This window comes from Neovison vison, chromosome 3, assembly GCF_020171115.1.
Source record: "Neovison vison isolate M4711 chromosome 3, ASM_NN_V1, whole genome shotgun sequence".
NCBI classification, from domain to species: Eukaryota; Metazoa; Chordata; class Mammalia; order Carnivora; family Mustelidae; genus Neogale; species Neogale vison.
The window spans coordinates 99,193,159-99,213,160 of NC_058093.1; positions in this window are offsets into that span (position 1 = coordinate 99,193,159).

Consider the following 20,002-nt stretch of genomic DNA (forward strand, 5'->3'; position numbering starts at 1 on the left):
TTTTTCAAAATGGCTTACTCTTTCCTTCCTCCCCCCAGCCCTCCCTCCCTCCTTTCCTCTCTTCCTTCCTTGTTTCCTTCCTTCCTTTTTTCTTTTCCTCCTTCTGTATAACTTAAAGCATCACAGGGTCAGTAGGTAATTCTGACACTTTGCGAGCAGTTCTTCATACCAGGTTCATTCTGGTATCTGCTGGAAACTACCAACATTTCAATTTCAGTGGGAGTCTTTTGAAACCTGCTTAAAGATAATCTGTCTGAAGCCTTTGATTTGGAAAAATGGAAAGAGGAAAGAGAAGTGACTAGATTTTCAGAAGTTTTTGAGATCAAAGGATTTGGTTAATCCTTTACATGGTTTGCTATAACTTTATAAGTTCAAGTGCGCAAGGTTAGTCTCCGGAATTATTTCCTGCTGGTCCTCTGCTACTGCGTGCGTGGCGTTTCCTGGGTTATAGTTGCAGAAACCCACAGGTTCTTTTGGGTTTGGTTAAATTCAGTGATTCTCACTCGGGCTGCATATTAGAATCCCCTGTGGAGCTTTGCAGTTTATGAATGCCCACAGCGCATCCTCAGAGTAATGAAACTGTATTTTTCAGGGGTCGGACTTGGGAATCAACAATTTTAAAGCTCTCCAGACTGTGATGTGCAGTCAGGATTGAGAAACACTGAGATAAGTGAAGCAAAGAAAATAGGAAAAGCATCCCATCTAATTATTCTTTTAAAAATAGCCCAAAACATTAAAGTAAGCTGTGAAAATATTAGTATAAGCATTACCTTTAAATAGAATGTATAGGTATTTTTTTTAAGATTTTTTTTTTCTTTATTTGAGACAGAGAAAGAGAGAGAGCATGAGGGGAGGGGGCAGAAGGAGAAACAGACTCCCTGCTGAACAGGGAGCTCCCTTCCGCCCACCCCCATGCAGGCCTCGATCCCAGGACCCTGAGATTATAACCTGAGCCAGAGGCAGACACTTAACCAGGTGAGCCACCCAGGTGTTCCTAGAGTGTCTAGTTTAAATTAGATTGTAAAATTTAAAGATAAAGACCTATGCATAACTAGGTACCATTTTAACAGAATGACTTATGGTTTCCAATCATTGCTTGATCTTTTCTTCTGTAAAATTTTATGATTTTTCACCCCAGTTTTCTCCACTTTGAACAGGTATTATTCACTTAGAAATCTTTCTGCTTACAGCCCAGATCTTCCCTCCCTGTGAATGTGTGCCAGTATTTAAAATCTCCTGATTAGCTCATGTCTGCAGGGGTTTTTCCTCTGCCACACGGTCAATTTACCCCCTTCCCGGAGGTGTGAACTGGACCGTTGTTGCTGGAGGTGTGGTTTGTGGAGCAGCAGCAGTGGCCCGCCTGGGATCTTCTTAAAAATGCACAAATTTAGACCCTACCCCAGATCCTACTGAATCAGTCTGCAATTTGACAAGATTCTGTGTAATTCAGTGGCACACTAAGTTTGAGAATTGAACTAAAGAGACTTATTCTTTGTGCACATGCCTTCACACCTGGCTTTCCCCTGTCTTTCTCTTGTAGGCACAGAAAGAGAAAGATTTATGTCAAAAGTGTACAAGTGCATGTAGGATTCATGCTTTTCTCTTACAACGAGAATAGAATTAGACCTCTGTGGTTACCTTGCTTCGTGCTAATTACTTGCTCATTAAAAGTAGAAGTCATATTTCCAGGTGAACTACAACTTCAGTTTTACTAGTGACAATGAGAATTAAGCTGTGACCTGATTGATAAAGGTTGTTTTACTGATGATTAGGGGACGTATTCTGGGCATGCTCCTCTGAGGACAAGTGCCTTCACCCCAGAGTTGAAGCTGTGTCGCCTCACATGCTGTCCTTTTGCTTGCCAGCATGGGGTACAGTTGTGTCACCTGTAAACCTGAATTTCCTTGCTTAGAAAATTGGGTGAGGACCTGACATCCCTTTTGTCTTGGTATGTTTTCTCTTTATCTTCCCAAGCTCACACATTCACTTATGTGCTTTGGGCATTTGGTTGATCTGTCAGTGTTGGACAGAGATGTAAGGAATGTCCAGGGTCTGGTCTGTGTTAACAAGAAAAGTTAACATTCACTATCCCTCCAAATCCTCATGGCTTTCCTATTCATAAGCTGATGGATTCTAGATTTATATCTCTATTTTGGATCTCTTGTAGAAGTTTAGACTCCAGTCCTGTCTTTTTGGCATGTCTAATAGTGTCTCAATGTCACATGTCTGAAATTGAGTTGTAATCTTTGCAAATCTGCAACTCTGCTCCTCCAGTCACTCAGTCCAAAACAGAGGAGTCATCATGACTTTTCTCTTTCCTTTCGCCCACTCCCATCATCTGTCACCTGGATTGTGCTAGCCCCATCCTGCTTCTGCCTTTGTCCTTCTCCATTCTATTCACGACAAAGCGAGCTCACCGCTCCAAACTTTCCAGAGCCCATATCTCAGTAAAAGCCAAAGTCAAGGTCCCAGATAACTTTCTGAACTTATCTCCAACTACCCTCTCCCTGGCTCACCGTTTGTGGCAAGCTGAGGTTTCTGGAAGCAGACACTGGAGATAGAGTTGGTGAGACTGGATATTTATTATGGTTTGACACCCATAGAAAGAAGTGGGATGAAGCAGGATGGGCCAAAGAGAGAGAAGTCAAAGTGAAGTAGCCCAGCAAGGCTTCAGGCTGCCTACAAGAAGTTTGGGGGCACATGTAGCTTGCCCCAGTTGATTCTTATAAGGCCCTGAAGGCTGCTGCACCTCTATACCTGCCTCATCAGCTATTTGCTGAGTGTTGCTCTGAAAAGGGTGTGACCTGGTGGAAGGTGGCTCTCTGCAGCTGAGGCACAGGTGGAGGCTGTCTACTGACCCCTTGGGTAGTGCTTGTCCATGTCCACTGCAATCTTCCCCAACCACACTGGCTTCCATGAACAAATCCAACCCACACTGCCTCAGGCCTTTGCACTTGTAGGAATGCAATTTCACTAGAGGTTTTTCATATGTCTTGCTCCTTCATCTCTTTCAGGCCTCTCCTTAAATGTCACTTTGTGAATGAAGTCTGTCTCCTATGATCATCCTATTAAAAGTAAGAAACTTACACCTTTTACTTTTCTCCATGGAATTTATTGTCATTTGATATACATACTATATATTTAATCCCTGACTTGTTATTTTCTCTTTCTCTAGGTAAAATGTAAGCCCTAAGAAAGCTCTATCACATCATAGGTGCTCAATAAATATTTGCTTATTGAATGAATGATGAAGGAAGTTTTTGTTTACATGGGTTTGAATTATATCTCCTTGTATTGGTGGAGGATAAGAATAGCTTTAATCCCATGACATCAGCAAAATCTTATGGAACCGTGTTTATTAAAGAAAGTTTCTAGTATTGTTTCTGGCAATTTGGGCATGATCAACATTAGAACTGATGATATTTTGAGGAGTTTAAATTTCTCCCTACAAAATAAAAAGTGTCAGGTAATGAATACTGTAGAATTTTTAGTTTTGAAGAGATTAATGTTTAAAGTGTTAAAGAAAATATATGTTGTAGAAGTACTGACATCTCCACTATCATAGGTTAATTTAAAATCATTCTCTTTTATTATCAAAAGCAAATTCTCCATCTTTACTTGGCACATGATCTGGGAAACACTCACTGATATCATTGATGTTACTGTCATTGCTGGAAAGAAATAAAAATGTATTTAAAATTCTTCAGACTTTTCCTTAATCCAGACAATCTTTCCATAATTAGTTCTTTTGTATCTTTGTTGTTTTACCAAGTATTTCATGGGTGGCAGAGTGCCCTCACTTGCAGAGTTAGGAATGAGCTGAGGCCCATCTGGTTTGATGTGTATGCTCTTTGTTAATATCATTGCTGGGTTTTGTTTGTTTGTTTGGGTCTTTTTGGTTACATGTTACCTATATTTTTAATTTATTTTATTATAAAAATATTTATTTATTTGAAAGAGAGAGAGCCAGCAAGGGTGGGGGAGGGACTAAGGAAGAGGGAGAATCTGAGCAGACTCCCCACTGTGAACGGAGCCTGACCTGGGACTCAGTCTCATGACCCAGAGATCATGACTTGAGCTGAAATCAAGATTCAGAGGCTTACCCAACTGTGCCACCCAGGTTCCCCAATCAGCAGCTTTATCAACAATAATTTAAAGATTCCTATCGTTGTGACTCTGATTCCCCACTCTTTCTGCTTCATGCTCCTCTTGACATCACTTGGATCCCTTAAATGTAGAAGCTTTCTCCTTAAAGTACCCCCAAATTTCCTTATATAACCTGAGTCACTCTCCCAAGGTGGGAAAAAATCCAAATTCAAATGTTTGAAACTGCCCACCCGATGGTCACCTCTAGTTCTGATTGCCAAGGTGATTCAGCATGTTCTCTTTCCTTTTCAAGTTGTCTTCATTGGTAGTCCTGGTATTTCTAGGATGGCTTTTTCTCTGAACTTCACCAAGGCAATCTCTTAAAAGTTAACATCTCTTAAGATCCCCTTTCGGGCCAATGCAAGCTACATATCAGAATGGAAAAGAAAATAACAATTTTGTAACAATTGTTGTAACAACTTTGGCATCATTGAATCATTGACAAGTGAGTTATATGCAGAATTTTTTAGCAGATGAAACCTACTTTTTTGACACTCCATTAGATGGGTCGAGAGGAGCTGGTTCTAAGCTAACTCCAAATATTTTCTTTGGACTTCTTTACTTCCAGATGATTCCTTCCCTTCTTTAAACATGTCGAAATATTTTTGAACTGTTCCTGTTCAGGAAATGCAATCTTTTGCAATCCTACCAAGCTGAAGGTTTTTGTTTCCAAAATGGCTATGCTGGCTTGTCCGTATTTTCTTTAGTTCATGATGTATAGATAGTTTCTACCACAGAGGTATTAACTGTAACTCCATCATGTACATATTTCATCTACACAGAGAGTCTTGGCCCAAGATGGGACTTTTGCCACAGAATCTTTGCTTTGCTTGTTTTCATTTTCTTCCACTTACCGAGTGAGAGAAATAAGATTTCTGAATTATTCAAATTAAAACCTTAATGCCATATATCACTTTCCAGATATGTTTTAAGTTGAAGTTCTTTTTAACCTAAAAATTAAAGTTTTTGGTATTTTACCAACAAAATACTACCATTTTGGCACAAAAAGGTTGCACAGAAATCCAGAATGCCAGACACCCACCACAATTCTTAGTCAATACATATTCGTTGGGTGAATTTGGTAAGAGCTTAACCATTCATTAGTCTGGTACTTTGACCCTCATACAGGGTTACTTCCATTTCACAAAGGAAGAGAGAGAGGGTCCAAGAAATTAGGGAACATAACCAGTGTCACAAAACCAGAATATGGTGTGCTTGACATTTATGCCTAGCTCAGTCTTCTGCCTCCAAGGACCTTTTTCCTCCACAATGTGTGAGACACTGCATTAAGTCTCACTGCCTGTTGGGGCAGGTGTTCAGAGTGAAGAGATGACATTATCTTACTAGGATCCCAGGGGCACAAACACTCAGAAGAGGGACTTTGGATGGGTTTTAAGCGGCCCCTCCCTCGTGGGCTCCCTCCTTCCTTCCTTCTATACCCTCCGTCCTCCATGGCTCTGCTACCCAATTTCTCTGAGTGGCCAACACTGCAGACCTCTGCCCACTGCCCCAGAAGTTGATGGTGGGGACCCAGGGTCTTTCTGATCAGTGTTGACCTTTCAAACATCTCAGATAGAACACCTCGACAGCGAGCCTTCCTTTTGCTAATAATGATTTCCCTTGTGGCAATACTGATGAGTTATTATGCCAGTAACTGCACAGACAGACAGACAGGTAGACACACACATACATTCTGGAGGTGGGGATGGCACGGAAAAAAAGGACTGAACCCCAGCTAGCCTCACAGTGACCTTCCCAGTGACCATCCTTTCCTTCTTTCACACTGGGCTTCTGTAGTTAGCTCATGCCAGGCAGGACTAAATCAAGTTCTGAAGACTTTCCCCTCTATGTTAATTTCGGCAGCCAGCACCTCTCAGCATATTACAGGATTTGAATGGGAAAGCGACAGGCGTCTAATACCGGTCATTGTTTTAAAAGAGGGTGTATTTCATGTAAGTGATATCTTCTGCGATAACAGCTTTGGCCAAACAGGCTGGAAAATCACATTTCTTAGGTTGGCTGCTGCACTTGCATTTATTGCGAGATAATGCCTGATGTCACTTTATTCAATCACTCTTCCCTTGGAAGCTGAGCCCTCTCAGTGAGGAAAAAAAAAAAAAAAATCCGGGCTCCACATGATTTTACTTTTAAGCCACCTGCTTGGATGATTTGAGCCATGCCAGCAAGATCACTCTGTTCAATTTCAAGCCCTATATTTGGGTGCCATGAAGTTGATGACCCCAGTCTCTGGGTTCAGCATTGTCTTCTCTTGAGGATGTTTGCTTTTAAAAATTTTAACTTTTCTGCAAAGATAAACCCGTTAAAGTCACTCTTGTGTTTCTCTGAGGGTTTTCCAAATTGTTTTCGTTTGTTAGAGAGGGAAGTGCAGGCAATAGGGTGCGAGATTTTGAGAGGGAAGAGTTTGTTGATGGTGTTTTTAACTTCTCATGGCTAATTCTTCCTTAAAAAAAATACTCAGTCAACCTTTAAAAAAATACTAGAAGACATGTGTCTGGGTGGCTCAGTCAGTCAAGCATCTGCCTTCAGCTCAGGTCATGATCTCGGGGTCCTGGGATTGAGCCCCACGGTGGACTACCTGCTCAGCAGGGAGTCTGCTTCTCCCTTCCCCTCTGCTCATCACCCTCCCGCTCATGCATGCCAATGCTCTCTCTCTCTCTCTCAAATAAATAAATAAAATCTTTAGAAAAAAAATATTAGAAGACCCACTTGCTCAACAATTCCAATAGAAAGTGGGAGGGGAAATATTTTTCATCCTTTGTTAAAAACATTATCTTTTATTTTCTTTATTTTTTAAGTTCAAAATGAATCCAGGAAGCACACAGTTTAAAGAAGGCACGTACCCCCTTCTCCTTCCTCTGATTTTATCCCCTTAGGTACCCATCGACATAAATGTTCTTTCCTTGTTTCTTATTTCTTCTCCACCATTTAAGCAACTGGTCAAGTTGGTTCTTTCTATCTCTGAAGAATGGCCAGTTAGAGTGTGAAGCAACCAGGAAAGCATTCCTGGTTTGTTTTCAGAGCCCAAGCCTCGGAGAGAACTAAGAATGCTGGCAGAGGCAAGAGAAGAAACACTTCTCCGGGGGAGGTCTGGGGTTGCTTGTGGTGGAGGTGGCCATCAGCAGTGACTGGAAATGTTCTGAGGAATCTTGTTGGGGTTATGGAAATGTCCAAAAAAGTGGATTATGGTGGCAGTCAAATAGTTTGGTAAGTTTACTAAAAATCACTGAATGGTGCACATACACTGGGTGAATTTTATGGTATTTAAGTTCTATCTCAATAAAATTATTAACAAACAAAACAAGGTCAGCTTTTTGTTGTATTTTATAGGATGTTATAATTCAAGGTTCTTCACATTTGTTTGATATAAAATACATCTTTCTCTCTTTAGGTATTTTTTTTCAAACACAAATAAGTTCTTTGGACAACTCTTGAAAGACAAGGTTTTTTAAGTCTATCTTTTTTTAAAGATTTTATTTATTCATTTGACAGACAGAGATCACAAACAGGCAGAAAGGCAGGCAGAGAGAGAGAGGAGGAAGCAGGCTCCCTGCTGAGCAGAGAGCCCGATGCGGGGCTCGATTCCGGGTCCCTGGGACCATGACCTGAGCTGAAGGCAGAGGCTTTAACCCACTGAGCCACCCAGGTGCCCCTGTTAAGTCTATTTTAATAGTTTTTGAAGACAATCTATGTTCAGGAAAAGCAACATGCTCTTGTCTGCCTTTAACTGGGGGGGTGGGGGGGGCGGGAATGGGGTTTTCTTCACACTTTAACTTCGCACTTTATCTATATCTATATCTAGATCTATACCTATATCTATATCTATGTATAATAGTTTATATCTTCTGGGGGCAAGATTTTCTTTGGGACCAAGTTGATGAAGGAGGGAGAACAGAGCTCTATTTCTGCTAGAGTGTTGGGAAACCAGGCCCTATTCCCTCTCCGAGAGATAGGGCTTCAGAAAGACCCAAAGAGAAAGGACTGCAGGGTGTGTCTGAGAGCAGGGTGGGGATCTAGGGCAAGTGTCCCTTGCCCCGAGGCTAGCAGACCCCTGGAGCCGAAGGGACATGACAGCAAATGCACCGGTGACTGGTGGAGGCAGTGTGGATGGGTGACTCATGAACAGCTTCCTACCCCTGTCCCACTCTGTTTCCCTGCTTTATATAGGACCCTAGATCTGAGGCCCAGCTGGGGGGAGGGAAGCACTTCCAGAAGTCATGTTAAAGGAATAGCCTAGCCCCCTACTCAAGACATACATCTTCATCTTCTGCAAGCCTACTTAGAGTCACAGTTGAGACTGTCTTTTTTTTTTTTTTTTTTGAGACTGTCTTCATAAGCTGATGGAGAGTAGAATATTCTGTATTTTGTTAAAACATGCCTAGACACATGAGATCATAACATGTATATATCTCCTGGTAACTTCCTTTTTACCTTAATAATTTCTGTGACATCGGAGAAATAATTTTTGTGGATCTTTCTTCCAGATGTATAATATTAAGTAGCATGAATGTTTTTAATATTTCGGGTTCTCCAGGGGTTGGCAAAATCAGGCATGAGGCTGTGAAGACAAATTGAACGGCAAGTCCGGGAACCCTAGAGCAGGATCTGGAGAGCCCTTTGCAGGCGGGTGGTCCTCACGCTGGGAGGGGTCCAGCTCCGCCTCAGGGTCTGCTGAGTCTTTCCCCTCTCTGGCCACTGCACTGATAGTGCAGCAGCAGATGGGAAGGGGGAACTCAGCAGACCTTGTCCTGGCGGCCGGCGTTTGGCACAGGGTGCAGGCTGAAATAGCACATCCTTTCTAACTCCCTGGCTCGGCAGTTTTTTGTTTTTGTGATTAATGTCTAGTGCAAAGGTGAGTAATGTAGCAATTCATTGTAGTAATTCGAGTTATGGGGAATATATGGACTCCTTCGCTCAGCATCCCCTTCTCCAACTCCTTGTCACCTGAAAAGAAGAATTACATTGGGAACACACTGCCATCAGCCACAGGACCAAGCAGAGATACAGCTCATGTGCCCCAACTCTCTCCACTGCCGGCAGTTCGAGGCCTTCTTTGTAGAACTGGATGATGCTAGTGGGACTCAAGGGAAGAAAAGAAAGCTCTCAGTGTCTACTCTGTCACCCTATCTGTTTTCACTACTATTGAAAAATGACAGTCAAGTCTAAATGACCCACAACGGCTACTAAATTCATTTCAATTTTATATTATCTTATGATCACCTCAAAGTAAACTTGGAGCTCCCGGGAGAAGTCTGGGAGTGGGGTGAGGGGCAGAAACCTGGTTGGTAGTGGTAGGAGGACCTCCCAGTCCAGCAGGTCCAGAAGAGCATGGCTGCTGTCACCCTGTAGGGAGGGAAGAATAGGTGGGTAGATGAGATGCAGTTGAGAGGCTTGGTACCGGCTCCCAGATTCAGGGGAAGTGGTAAGATGCCTGTAGGGCTGAGGACCCATAGCTCCACCAGCTTCAGAAGCAAGTGATTGCACACCCCTTGGGGTCTCCATAAGTCTATAGGAAAGGGGGCGGAAGGCAGTGAATCTGGATTTCCTGTTCTGTACTCTGATCCTGCAGTCGTGTTGTTCAGATGTTAGTATTAACTGGAAGTATTTCTAAATGCGTTAACTGGTGGGGCCTGAGAACTTGGGTTCTTCTTTTACTAATGCAAGGTAGGCATATTAAAGTTAAAAGGATAAGAGTGCACTTGGATGGGGCTGAGGTGTATCTTCTTTACAGAAAAAAAAAAAAGCTCTGCCATGGAGAAGGTGCTGGAAGGTAAGGGAAGAGAGGAATCAGCTCAGCCCCTACGGATTACCTGCATTTTGCAGGTAAGTCCCTGTTGATGCACCGTGGGTATAGGCTTGCCTCCACCTGCATGCGTAGGGGCTAGAGGAGCTGGGCATGCCCCTCTGTCCCAGGGCACCTGGTCCCACAAGAGTTTCCTGCCACATGTGGGTATCTGTCCCTCAGATCTAGTCGCCGCACCTGGGTGGGAGGGCTTTGAGCAGAGGTGGGAAAGGCAGGCTCCTCCCACATCTGCCTCAAGATGCTGGGTGCTGGCACCCGCCACTGCCAGTGCCAGTGGATCCAGCGCGTTGGACCTTGAGCCCAGCTTACTGTTCCAAGAGCTGGGTGAACAGCAGCACTACCCCGCTCCCAGGAATGGCAGCGCGTGTTACCTTTCAAAAGCCCCTCTTCAATTTTACGACACCCACATTTCAGGAAGAAATTTGGTGTGCAGAATCTCTTCTGCTCCCCCGTACTGCACCCTGAGCCGTATCGAGGCTCCCTCCATCTAGCGTGGGTCTGATTGAAAATTCAATTCAACTCACTTCAAATGTGCATTGAGCACCTTTATGTTGGCAACAAAGTAGTAAAAGCCATAGGGGATACAAAATAAGTATAAAGCACAGTTTCCTTCTTCAAAAAAAGTCTGCTGCGCTATTGGGAACAACATGGAGAAACAACAAGAGACCAACATGAGACAGAATATATTTACTCATCAGAATGTGTTGTTCTGACATTAAGGGCATTAGATGTTCCAGAAAAGGAGATCTCAGTGAGGGCCAGACTTGTCAGGGCAGAAAGGCTTCTTGGAAAGACTGGGAGCTGGTGTGGGGCTTTGAAGGATTGGGAGTGTTCAAGTATGTAGCCAGATCACATGCAAAATTTTTCCTGTTATTTCAGGTTTTCTACTGAGGCTCCAAGGTGAAAACAACATGACCTAATTACTTGCACCACCTTCAGAGCTTACCAGAGATCTGTGAGACCAAGGTAGGGCTTACTCAGAAGTGGCCCAGATGTCCCACAGTCCTCACTGGCCACTCCCCAGTTCTGTGCCCCTCATGCCCTCCTACCAGTTTTTAAAAGCAGATCAGAAGTGTGAGAGGTGATCCTTGCCGGGACTTTAGTAGTAGGTAGTCTGCCTGGTAAGAGTGGGGAGTATTTTCTCTCCACTCCATTTGGAAGAGCATAGGGTTGTCCTTATCTCCCTAAGACGAGAGAAGAGAGCCTGGGGCGCACTATTGGGACTGATGCTCGCTGAGCATTTGAAGCCGTAGGCCTACCCTGGGGCTGCTCTTGGCACAGAGAATGGTGGCGGAGGTCTTGGGAGAATGCGGCACAGATCCCCGGATGAGAGAAGGTATTGCAAGCATGAAGACGGGTACACACTTCTTGCAGGGGTAATTTGGAAGGTGGGCGTGGCGGGGAGCAGCCTGTTTTGGCAGAGCTGGGGGCTGCCTGCATTTCCACCACGTGGCCTGCCAAGGATTGGTCAGTGTCCTATGGACCCCGCGGGTGCTGCGGAAGAACACAGAGGCTGGCATGCTGGGGGAAGACACGGAACCACGCAAAACTTTGGGGTGCATGAAGGAGAGGAGGTGAGAGGAGACCTGTTCCAGGAAGGTGGTGAGGAACACATCCTTCTTGTTCAGGAATCATGCAGCATGGAGGTCTCTGGTAACACTCCCTGAACTCACATGTAGCCCCAGTGTGGAACACCTGTCACATCAAGGCTGTTGCTGGTAAAGGGGAACAGCACAAGTTATGGAAGAGGGCCCCTTCCCTCATGGTTTCCCAGTTCCCCAGGAGGAAGAGAGACCAGGCAGAGGGAGATGAAGCATGGGAAGAAGGACTGCGGGGACTGACCAGGATCTTTCTCTCTCTGCGCTACAGGTCAGGCCCCCAACTGGGAGAAAGGGAAAGCCTTCACATTGCATGGGAGACTGGATTTGAGTCTTCCTGGGCAGGACTTCCTATCTCTTGAAAGGTGAGTCTCAATGGTCTAAATGAGACTCTTCTTAACTCACAACATGGAACAGCCCTGGGAGATGTTGTCCTAAGATGCTACCAGGGGATAGGCAGGGAGAGGACCCAGGGTTCTACTGAAGGGTGTCTGCTCCTGGCACTTCACAAGGGCCAGCAAACTGATTTCAGAGAGACAGGAGCACCTGGAAAGGCAGTTCGGGAAGACAGAGGGGCCAAGTGGGAGCCATGGGTGGGGGGTGGGCCTGGATTGTTGGGGGTCTCGATGACTTGGCCTGGTTGGAGGAGAGGGGGACAGCAGTGACTCACTGTGGGAGCCTTGAGATAGGACTTCAACATTTTTGAGAGGTTCAGCAGCAGGAGAAGTTAAAGCAAATAAGTTAACAACAAAAAAGGAATATCCCACTGTTCAAGCAGGTTTCCTGGGAAGGGCTCATTCTCCACAAAACCACCTCTTCCCTCTTTCCTGAGTGTTTTCAGCCACCATTTCTCCCCAATGCACGCTAGCTGGTTTGTTGTTGCCACATGGGTTTGAGAGTTTGTCTTCTTGTAATATTCTCATTTACCCATTTGGAAACAGAGGCCCAACTGAGGGGGGGGTTCCTGGAAGGAGGGATGCCCTACGCCTTTCTTTTCCACTTCCCTCAGGGAAAAGAAGACCCACCAAGCCTGTACTTGTGTAATTGGATTTAGGTCAGCTTGGACCCAGAGATGGAGGTTGTGATTTCTTGTTTTGTGAAATGAATGAGGAACAAGAAGAGAGGGGAGGCGTTTTGGTTTGCGGGGTATTGGAAGAATGGACTCACCACGGTTCCCCGAAGAGTGGATTTTCAGAAGGTATTCATTATGATCGCTGAGCTGCAGGCTGGGGAGACATGGCTGCTCAAGTAGGTAGCTGTCTGATTCCTACTGCTGTCTGGGTAGCTTGCCTGGCCTCCATAGCCATTCACAATTTTGGTCCACATGCTTCGGGGGCAAGAGATACCTTGTTTCTAGAAACCAAATTTATTCTGCCTTTGAGCTTTAACACTCTAGGGGAGAGAAATTAGGTGTTTGGAAGGGTGCTCCATTTCCATGCAGGCACAGAAAAGTCAGGACAGTGGGGATGGCAGAAGGGGCCTCTGGTCTCTAGCCCATTGTTGTGATGGCTGTGGTTCTCCTTGTTTAGACTTGCATGGTTTACTGGAAGGTGCTTGCCTTTACTGCTTCCCTGTCAAGCGTGACTTCTTTAGCTACTATTCCCACAGTCACCTCTCTAATATTTTGTCTCCCCAGAACCCCTGACCCAACTCTGGTACCTCTCCTGAAGGGGATGCAAAAACTTATGTCCTTTGCAGGCTCTTTTGGAAAGAGGTTCCAGCTGCTTTTGGTCTGGCTGCTTCCTTATGCCCGGCCTAGCACCATCAATTTCTCTGGGACCACTCAGCCTAACTGCTTGGCCAAGCTTCACCGGGTCTCAGACACAAAAGTCTGGATCAGGGAAGAGAGTCCCTCTGCCCCCTATAACACAAAAGCACACAAGAAAAGGAAACACCAAGCCTGGCTTCCTTTCTGTATTTGCTAGAGGGTGAAGAAGGAAAATACCTAGAGTTGGAAGTAAGAAATCACAGACGCATTATCCTGTCACACCTTTCTAGTCTTTAGAGTCTAAACAGTGATGAATCTAAGGCGATTCCCTCAGAGACTTGCCTCAGCTGTCTCCAAGTGCTGTCAGCAGCTGATGTTCTTAGCAAGGAAGGTATGAGTGCAGTGGTCCTGTGACGGGGTCCGGGCTGAGCTGTGTCTAAGCATCAACTCTCAGCCTTCATGGCCATGGCCCACCTGGAAGTTACTGAATGGTTGAGCATCTGACTCGTGATTTCAGCTCAGGTCATGATCTCAGGATTGTGAGATGGACCCCTGCATCCAGCTCCATGATGGGCATGAAGCCTGTTTAAGAGTCTGTCTCTTGTCTTGTGTGTGCTGACTGCTCCCCCGAATCCCCCTCAGCCACATGCTCTCTCTCTCTCTCTCTCTCAAAAAAAAAAAAAAAAAAAAAAGGGAAGTTGAAGGGTCTAGGTTCAATGGTGTCTGCCTAATAGACATTGGGGTCCAGACCCCCAGTATTTGTGAATGCACCTTATTTGTAAATGGGGGTCTTTGCTGAATGTAATCAGGTTAAGACGAGGTCATAGGGTAGACCCTAATCCAATACAGCTGCTGTCCTTACTAGAAAAGGTAAAGATAGTGACCCTTAGGGGAGAAGATCATGTGATGCAGAGGCGGAGATTGGAGTGATGCATCTTCAAGCCAAGTAATGGCAAGGATTGATGGCAACACTAGAAGCTAAGAGAAAGGCATGGAACAGATGGTTCCCTATACTCTTGAGACTGTGTCCCTCCCAATACCTTGATTTCCGGCTTCTAGCCTTCAGAAGTGTGATTTCTGTTGTTTAAAGTTACCTAGATGTGTTACTTTGTTAAGGCCACCCTGGGAAACTAAGTCTGTGCCTGGCAAAAGGGGAAAGGTCTGTGCTCAGTCTTGTTAAAGGTAAACAAGGGAGGCATCATGGTTTTATGGGAGTCATGATAAAGCATGTTTTGCATAAGTCATGTGTGGAGGACAGGCATTTTTAAAAAAAAATTTATTTATTTTCTAAAATTTCTTTCCAGTGTTCCAGAATTCATCGTTTATGCACCACACCCAGCGCTCCATGCAATACGTCCCCTCCATAATACCCACCACCAGGCTCACCCAACCTCTCACACCCCTCCCCTCCAAAACCCTCAAACTATTTTTCAGAGTCCACAGTCTCTCATGGTTTGTCTCCCCCTCCCATTTCCCCCAACTCACTTCTCTCCATCCCCGCATGTCCTCTGTGTTATTCCTTATGCTCTACAAATAAGCGAAACCATATGATAATTGGCTCTCTCTGCTTGACTTATTTCACTCAGCATAATCTCTTCTAGTTCTGTCCATGTTGATATAAAAGTTGGGTATTCATCCTTTCTGTTGGAGTCATAAAACTCCATAGTATATCTGGACCACATCTTCCTTAGCCATTTGTTCATTGAAGGGCATCTGGGTTCTTTCCACAGTTTGGGAACTGTGGCCATTGCTGCTATGAACATTGGGGTACAGATGGCCCTTCTTTTCACTACATTTCACTACATCTGTATCTTTGGGGTAAATGCCCAGGAGTGCAATTGCAGGGTCATAGGGAAGCTCTATTTTTAATTTCTTAAGGAATCTCCACACTGTTTTCCAAAGTGGCTATACCAACTTGCATTCCCACCAACAGTGTAAGAGGGTTCCCCTTTCTCCACATCCTCTCCAACACACGTTGTTTATTGTCTTGTATTGTTTATTGTCTTGTTAATTTTGGCATTCTAACTGGTGTAAGTGTTTTTGATTTTCAGTGTGGTTTTTGATTTTTTGATTGGCTAATGATGATGAATATTTTTTCATGTGTCTGTTAGTCATTTGTATGTCTTCATCAGAAAAGTGTCTGTTCATGTCTTCTGCCCATTTTTTGACATGATTATCTGTTTTGTGTGTGTTGAGTTTGAGGAGTTCTTTATAGATCCTGGATATCAGCCCTTTTCCTGTATTGTCATTTGCGAATATCTTCTCCTATTCCGTGGGTTGCCTCTTTGTTTTGTTGACTGTTTCTGTTGCTGTGCAGAAGCTTTTGACCTTGATGAAGTCCCCCAAATTCATTTTCACTTCTGTTTCCTTTGCCTTTGGAGACGTATCTTGAAAGAAGTTGCTGTGACTGATGTCAAAGAGGTTACTTCCTATGTTCTCCTTTAGGATTCTGATGGATTCCTGCTTCACACTGAGGTCTTTTATTCATTTCAAGTTTATCTTTGTATATGGTGTAAGAGAATGGTTGAGATTCATTCTTCTACACATAGCTAGGAGGACAGGTATTTTTGTGAAGCCATTTTGGAAACACAAAATGGTGGGGCGTTTCTTATCAATCACTGGGAACACAGGGCTCAGTGTCATGAACCTGCTTAAAACCCCTAAATGGATTTCCATTCCTACCAGTTAAAGTCCAAACTTCCTAGTCTTGATCTACAAGAGTAGGGCCTCCCAACCCCACATGCCTCTTCTGCCTTGCTTGATACTCTCACATGTCCACATGCCTCCCTTTGTGGCTCCACAGAAACACCTATGGTTCATTGATGTGTCTTTGCCCGTGGTGTTACTTTTACCTGGAACATGCCCTGTCTCCCTTCTTTCTCTCCTTTAGTTTCACTCACTTTCTATATCCATATTTCTGAGGGACCTACCCTCATACCAGTTTCCAGATGTCTCTGGAATTTAATGGAAGCCAGGGCCCACCTCTGCAGAACATTCTTCCCACTGGTTTGGAGCCAGGCACTTCCACTGCTCTCTCTCCTGCAGGACTGTAGGTTCCCTGCACACTCTGAAATTCTATCTTGCTGCAAAGCTCACTGCTTGGTATAGAGAAGGTGATAAATAAGTATTTATTGAGCTGAAATGAACTCTGTCTCCTTCAGACACCTCTCCCTGACCTTTGGAAATGTTTCCTCTTCAACACTTCATGTTATTTCTTTTTTCTTTTTCTTTTCTTTTTTTTTCCCCCCCAAGAGCCCCTTTGCTGCTGTTAAGTTCAGCCCTAGCAGAAAGGTGAGGCCTATATTTTCAGATTTCATTGCTTTCTCCATAGAAGCATTTCATTTACAGTTTTAGAATTCTAGCTACAGTGAGCAAAAAAAATCCTTTCTTTGCATAGGCTTAAAAGAATATTTTTATCTCATCACAAAACTATTGCATGTTCATTGCAAAATAAAGTTTGGAAAAATATAGAAAAGCAAAGCACTCTAAGAACATGAAATCATCTATCATTTTACAACCCAGTGTTAATTATGTATTGATGTTAAATTTCTAAACAAAGTGATTTTCATGTTGTTCATTCTATTGGGTAACTTGAATTTTTTTTTTACACTTAACTTTTCAAGCTCAATCTTCCATATTAATAAATACTCATTTTTGTGAAAAGCACAAACGCTTTTCAGGAAGGAACTTTTCCACCTAGAGACAACTTCACTTTTCTGGTGAGCTAATCCTTTTCTCCCCTGCCTTTTTTTGAGGACAAACATATTTGATCAAAAATTCCCACAAATTTGGAAATGTTAGAAGTATCTCTCATTGATGATAATAGGGAGATTTGTTGCTAAAAATAATAACTACATTAAAAAGTAAAATGAAGAAATGTCTAATGTAGAAATGTAGCTTCTTTTTCAGTTTCAGTAATTTTTTAATGTACTTCTGTATGTTAGGAACCTAGAAGTATATACTTGTGGCTGTGCGAGAAGGCACACATCATCTCCTCAATCAGCTTCACCACCGTCATCATCATCATCATCACGATAACCAACATCAACAACATCAGCATCATCACCGCCATCATCATCAGTCACCAGCATCTCCTTTGCCCTTATCACCATCATCGTTACCAACAGCACCTTCAGGAGCATTGCCATCACCAATCACCAGCATCACCCTCATCACAATCACCATCATCATGACCAGCAGCATCATCTTCACCATCACATCACCACTACCACCACCACGTCATCAACTTCACCACTATCACATCATCACCTTTCCCTCCACCACCTTCTTCATCATTATCACCATCATCTTCATCATCACCACTACCCACAGCAGCATCATCAACCACCATCTCCTAAACCACCGTCACCACCACCAGCATCAGCTTCATGACTGTCACGTCAACTCCATCACCACCACTGCCCTTTTCGCCATTATCACCATCATCTTCATCATCATCACCCACAGCAGTATCAGCATCATCAAGCACCAGCACCAGCACTTACCACCATCACTATTATCGCCACCACCACTACCATCTTTACCACCATCACCATTATCATCACCACTATCACCGGTATCCTCATCACCATCACCACCACTACCATCCCTTTCTTGTCCTCTCTTCCTCTTCCCCTTGCCCTTCTCCCCCCGCTTCTCCATCTCCTGCTCTCCTCCTCCTCACTCTTCTCCTTCATTATTTTCATCATCATTCTCATTCTCATTTCATCTTGCATTGTTTAGACATCTGGAAGTTCTGTGAATACTGAGGGACATAAGAACAGAAGATGTTAAAAATTGCTGGAATACACCTGGGATTTTTTCCTAAACTATTTTAATCTCCAGGGCTGATTTAATTCTCTGATGGGGAAACATGACCTGTGAGATAATTATGATGTAACACCTTTCCTTTCAGTTTGGTCAATTTTTAAAAAAATTCCAAAATAACATTAATAAAGATAAGCTAGAGATAGTATATTTTACTCATCTACATTTATATTTATCTAACTCACACACCTGTGTAATATCTAAAGGTCAGACTTTTAGATGGAAATCTCACATGGATCTCACTGAATTATGTAGTTTACCTGGCTGGATAATTTGTATGACTTTTTACAGAAACTAAAGAGAATGCATTCCAAGTCATAGTATACAAATTGGTGTTTATATTTTCTTCTTTGAAGAGGGCAGTAACCCTGAGAAAGATGTCAGTACTGATACCACAGAGCAGAACCCCACGTAAAAGCACCTGGTGTCTCCAGTGATTGAAATGATATATTAATGAGCTCTTATTCTCAGTGACATTTTACCAGGAACCAATTAACTGTAGTAATTATGTGTCTTCCATTGCGTGCTCTGAAATGTGAAGTGCATGGGTGTTGGGTTGCTGTGTTTGTTGAGCATTTTTTTCCCCATGTGACAACTCTTGTTGTCACAAGAACTTTGAGTTCACAAGCACTAGAACTTTGAGTCATTTATTATGTTTCCCTTGCCTTCTGGGTGGTACAGCATGAAGGAGAATCTTGCAAAGAATGAGTTTATAAGCACACAGATACTAGTGCATGTAAATGAGCATAGCCCAGTACTAGAAAGTCTCGTTAAAGCTATGCTTTGAAGGGTGGCAGAAAATACAGAGGGAAGAGGGCACATAGCTAAGAACAGAAAGAGTTTGACTTACAAGCTCAAAACCAGATGGGTAGGGAAGGAGAGATTGAATAAGGGGTCCTGCTTACTTGACTTCTGGATAATGGAGTGAGGGCTGGTAAACAGAAAACTTTTTTTTGTTTGTTTCAAAACTGTTGGAAAAATTTCAAAAATATCACAGTTTGGGTTTCTAAAGTAAACAGCCTTTCTATACTTCACTTCCCTCACTATTTGGATATAATTTCACTTGTCTAATAAGTTTATTGTGAAGATAAATAAGTTAATGTGTGTATAAGTATTAGGATTGTACTAAGTAGATTGGAAACGTTCAGTAAGTATTAGTTATTATTGTATTAAGTCTATTGAACATAATTTGACATTCTAAAACTTGGAAGTTATGGATGGAGCTGCTGAATCAACTTTTAAAAAATAGTGCTATAGTGTTTGTAACATATAATTGGGTAAAAATTAAAATAGTACACAGTAATGAAAGAGCACAAGAAACTAAAATGAGGTCAAATCTCACACATTCAAAGATAACTGCTGTTAAAATGTTTTGGGAAACCCTCAATGTCTCTACAAATAGGGGTGCCTGGGTGGCTCACTGGGTTAAAGCCTCTGCCTTTGGCTCAGGTCATGATCTTAGGGTCCTGGGATCAAGCCCCGCATCAGGCTCTCTGCTCAGCAGGTAGCCTGCTTCCACCTCTCTCTCTCTCTGCCTGCCTCTCTGCCTACTTGTGATCTCTGTCTGTCAATAAATAAAATCTTAAAAAAAAAAATCTCTACAATAAATATGAATATATTCACAGGTAAATATACCTAATTTTATACTTTAGAATCATAATATGCTCTTCTGTAAGTGATTTCTGTCACTTACACAGTATGTCTTAGATGTTTTTTAACCAATCAATAGGACTTCCATCATCATTTTTAATGATTGTGTAATAATAGGGAGCAAATATAATGAAGTTTTAAAATATAAGTGAGGTTCAGTGGTGTAGAGTCCGGAACCAATGACTAAGAAAAAATTCTTGAGACATCTTGGGTGCAAAATGGTGATTTATTGCAGCACAGGGACAGGACCCG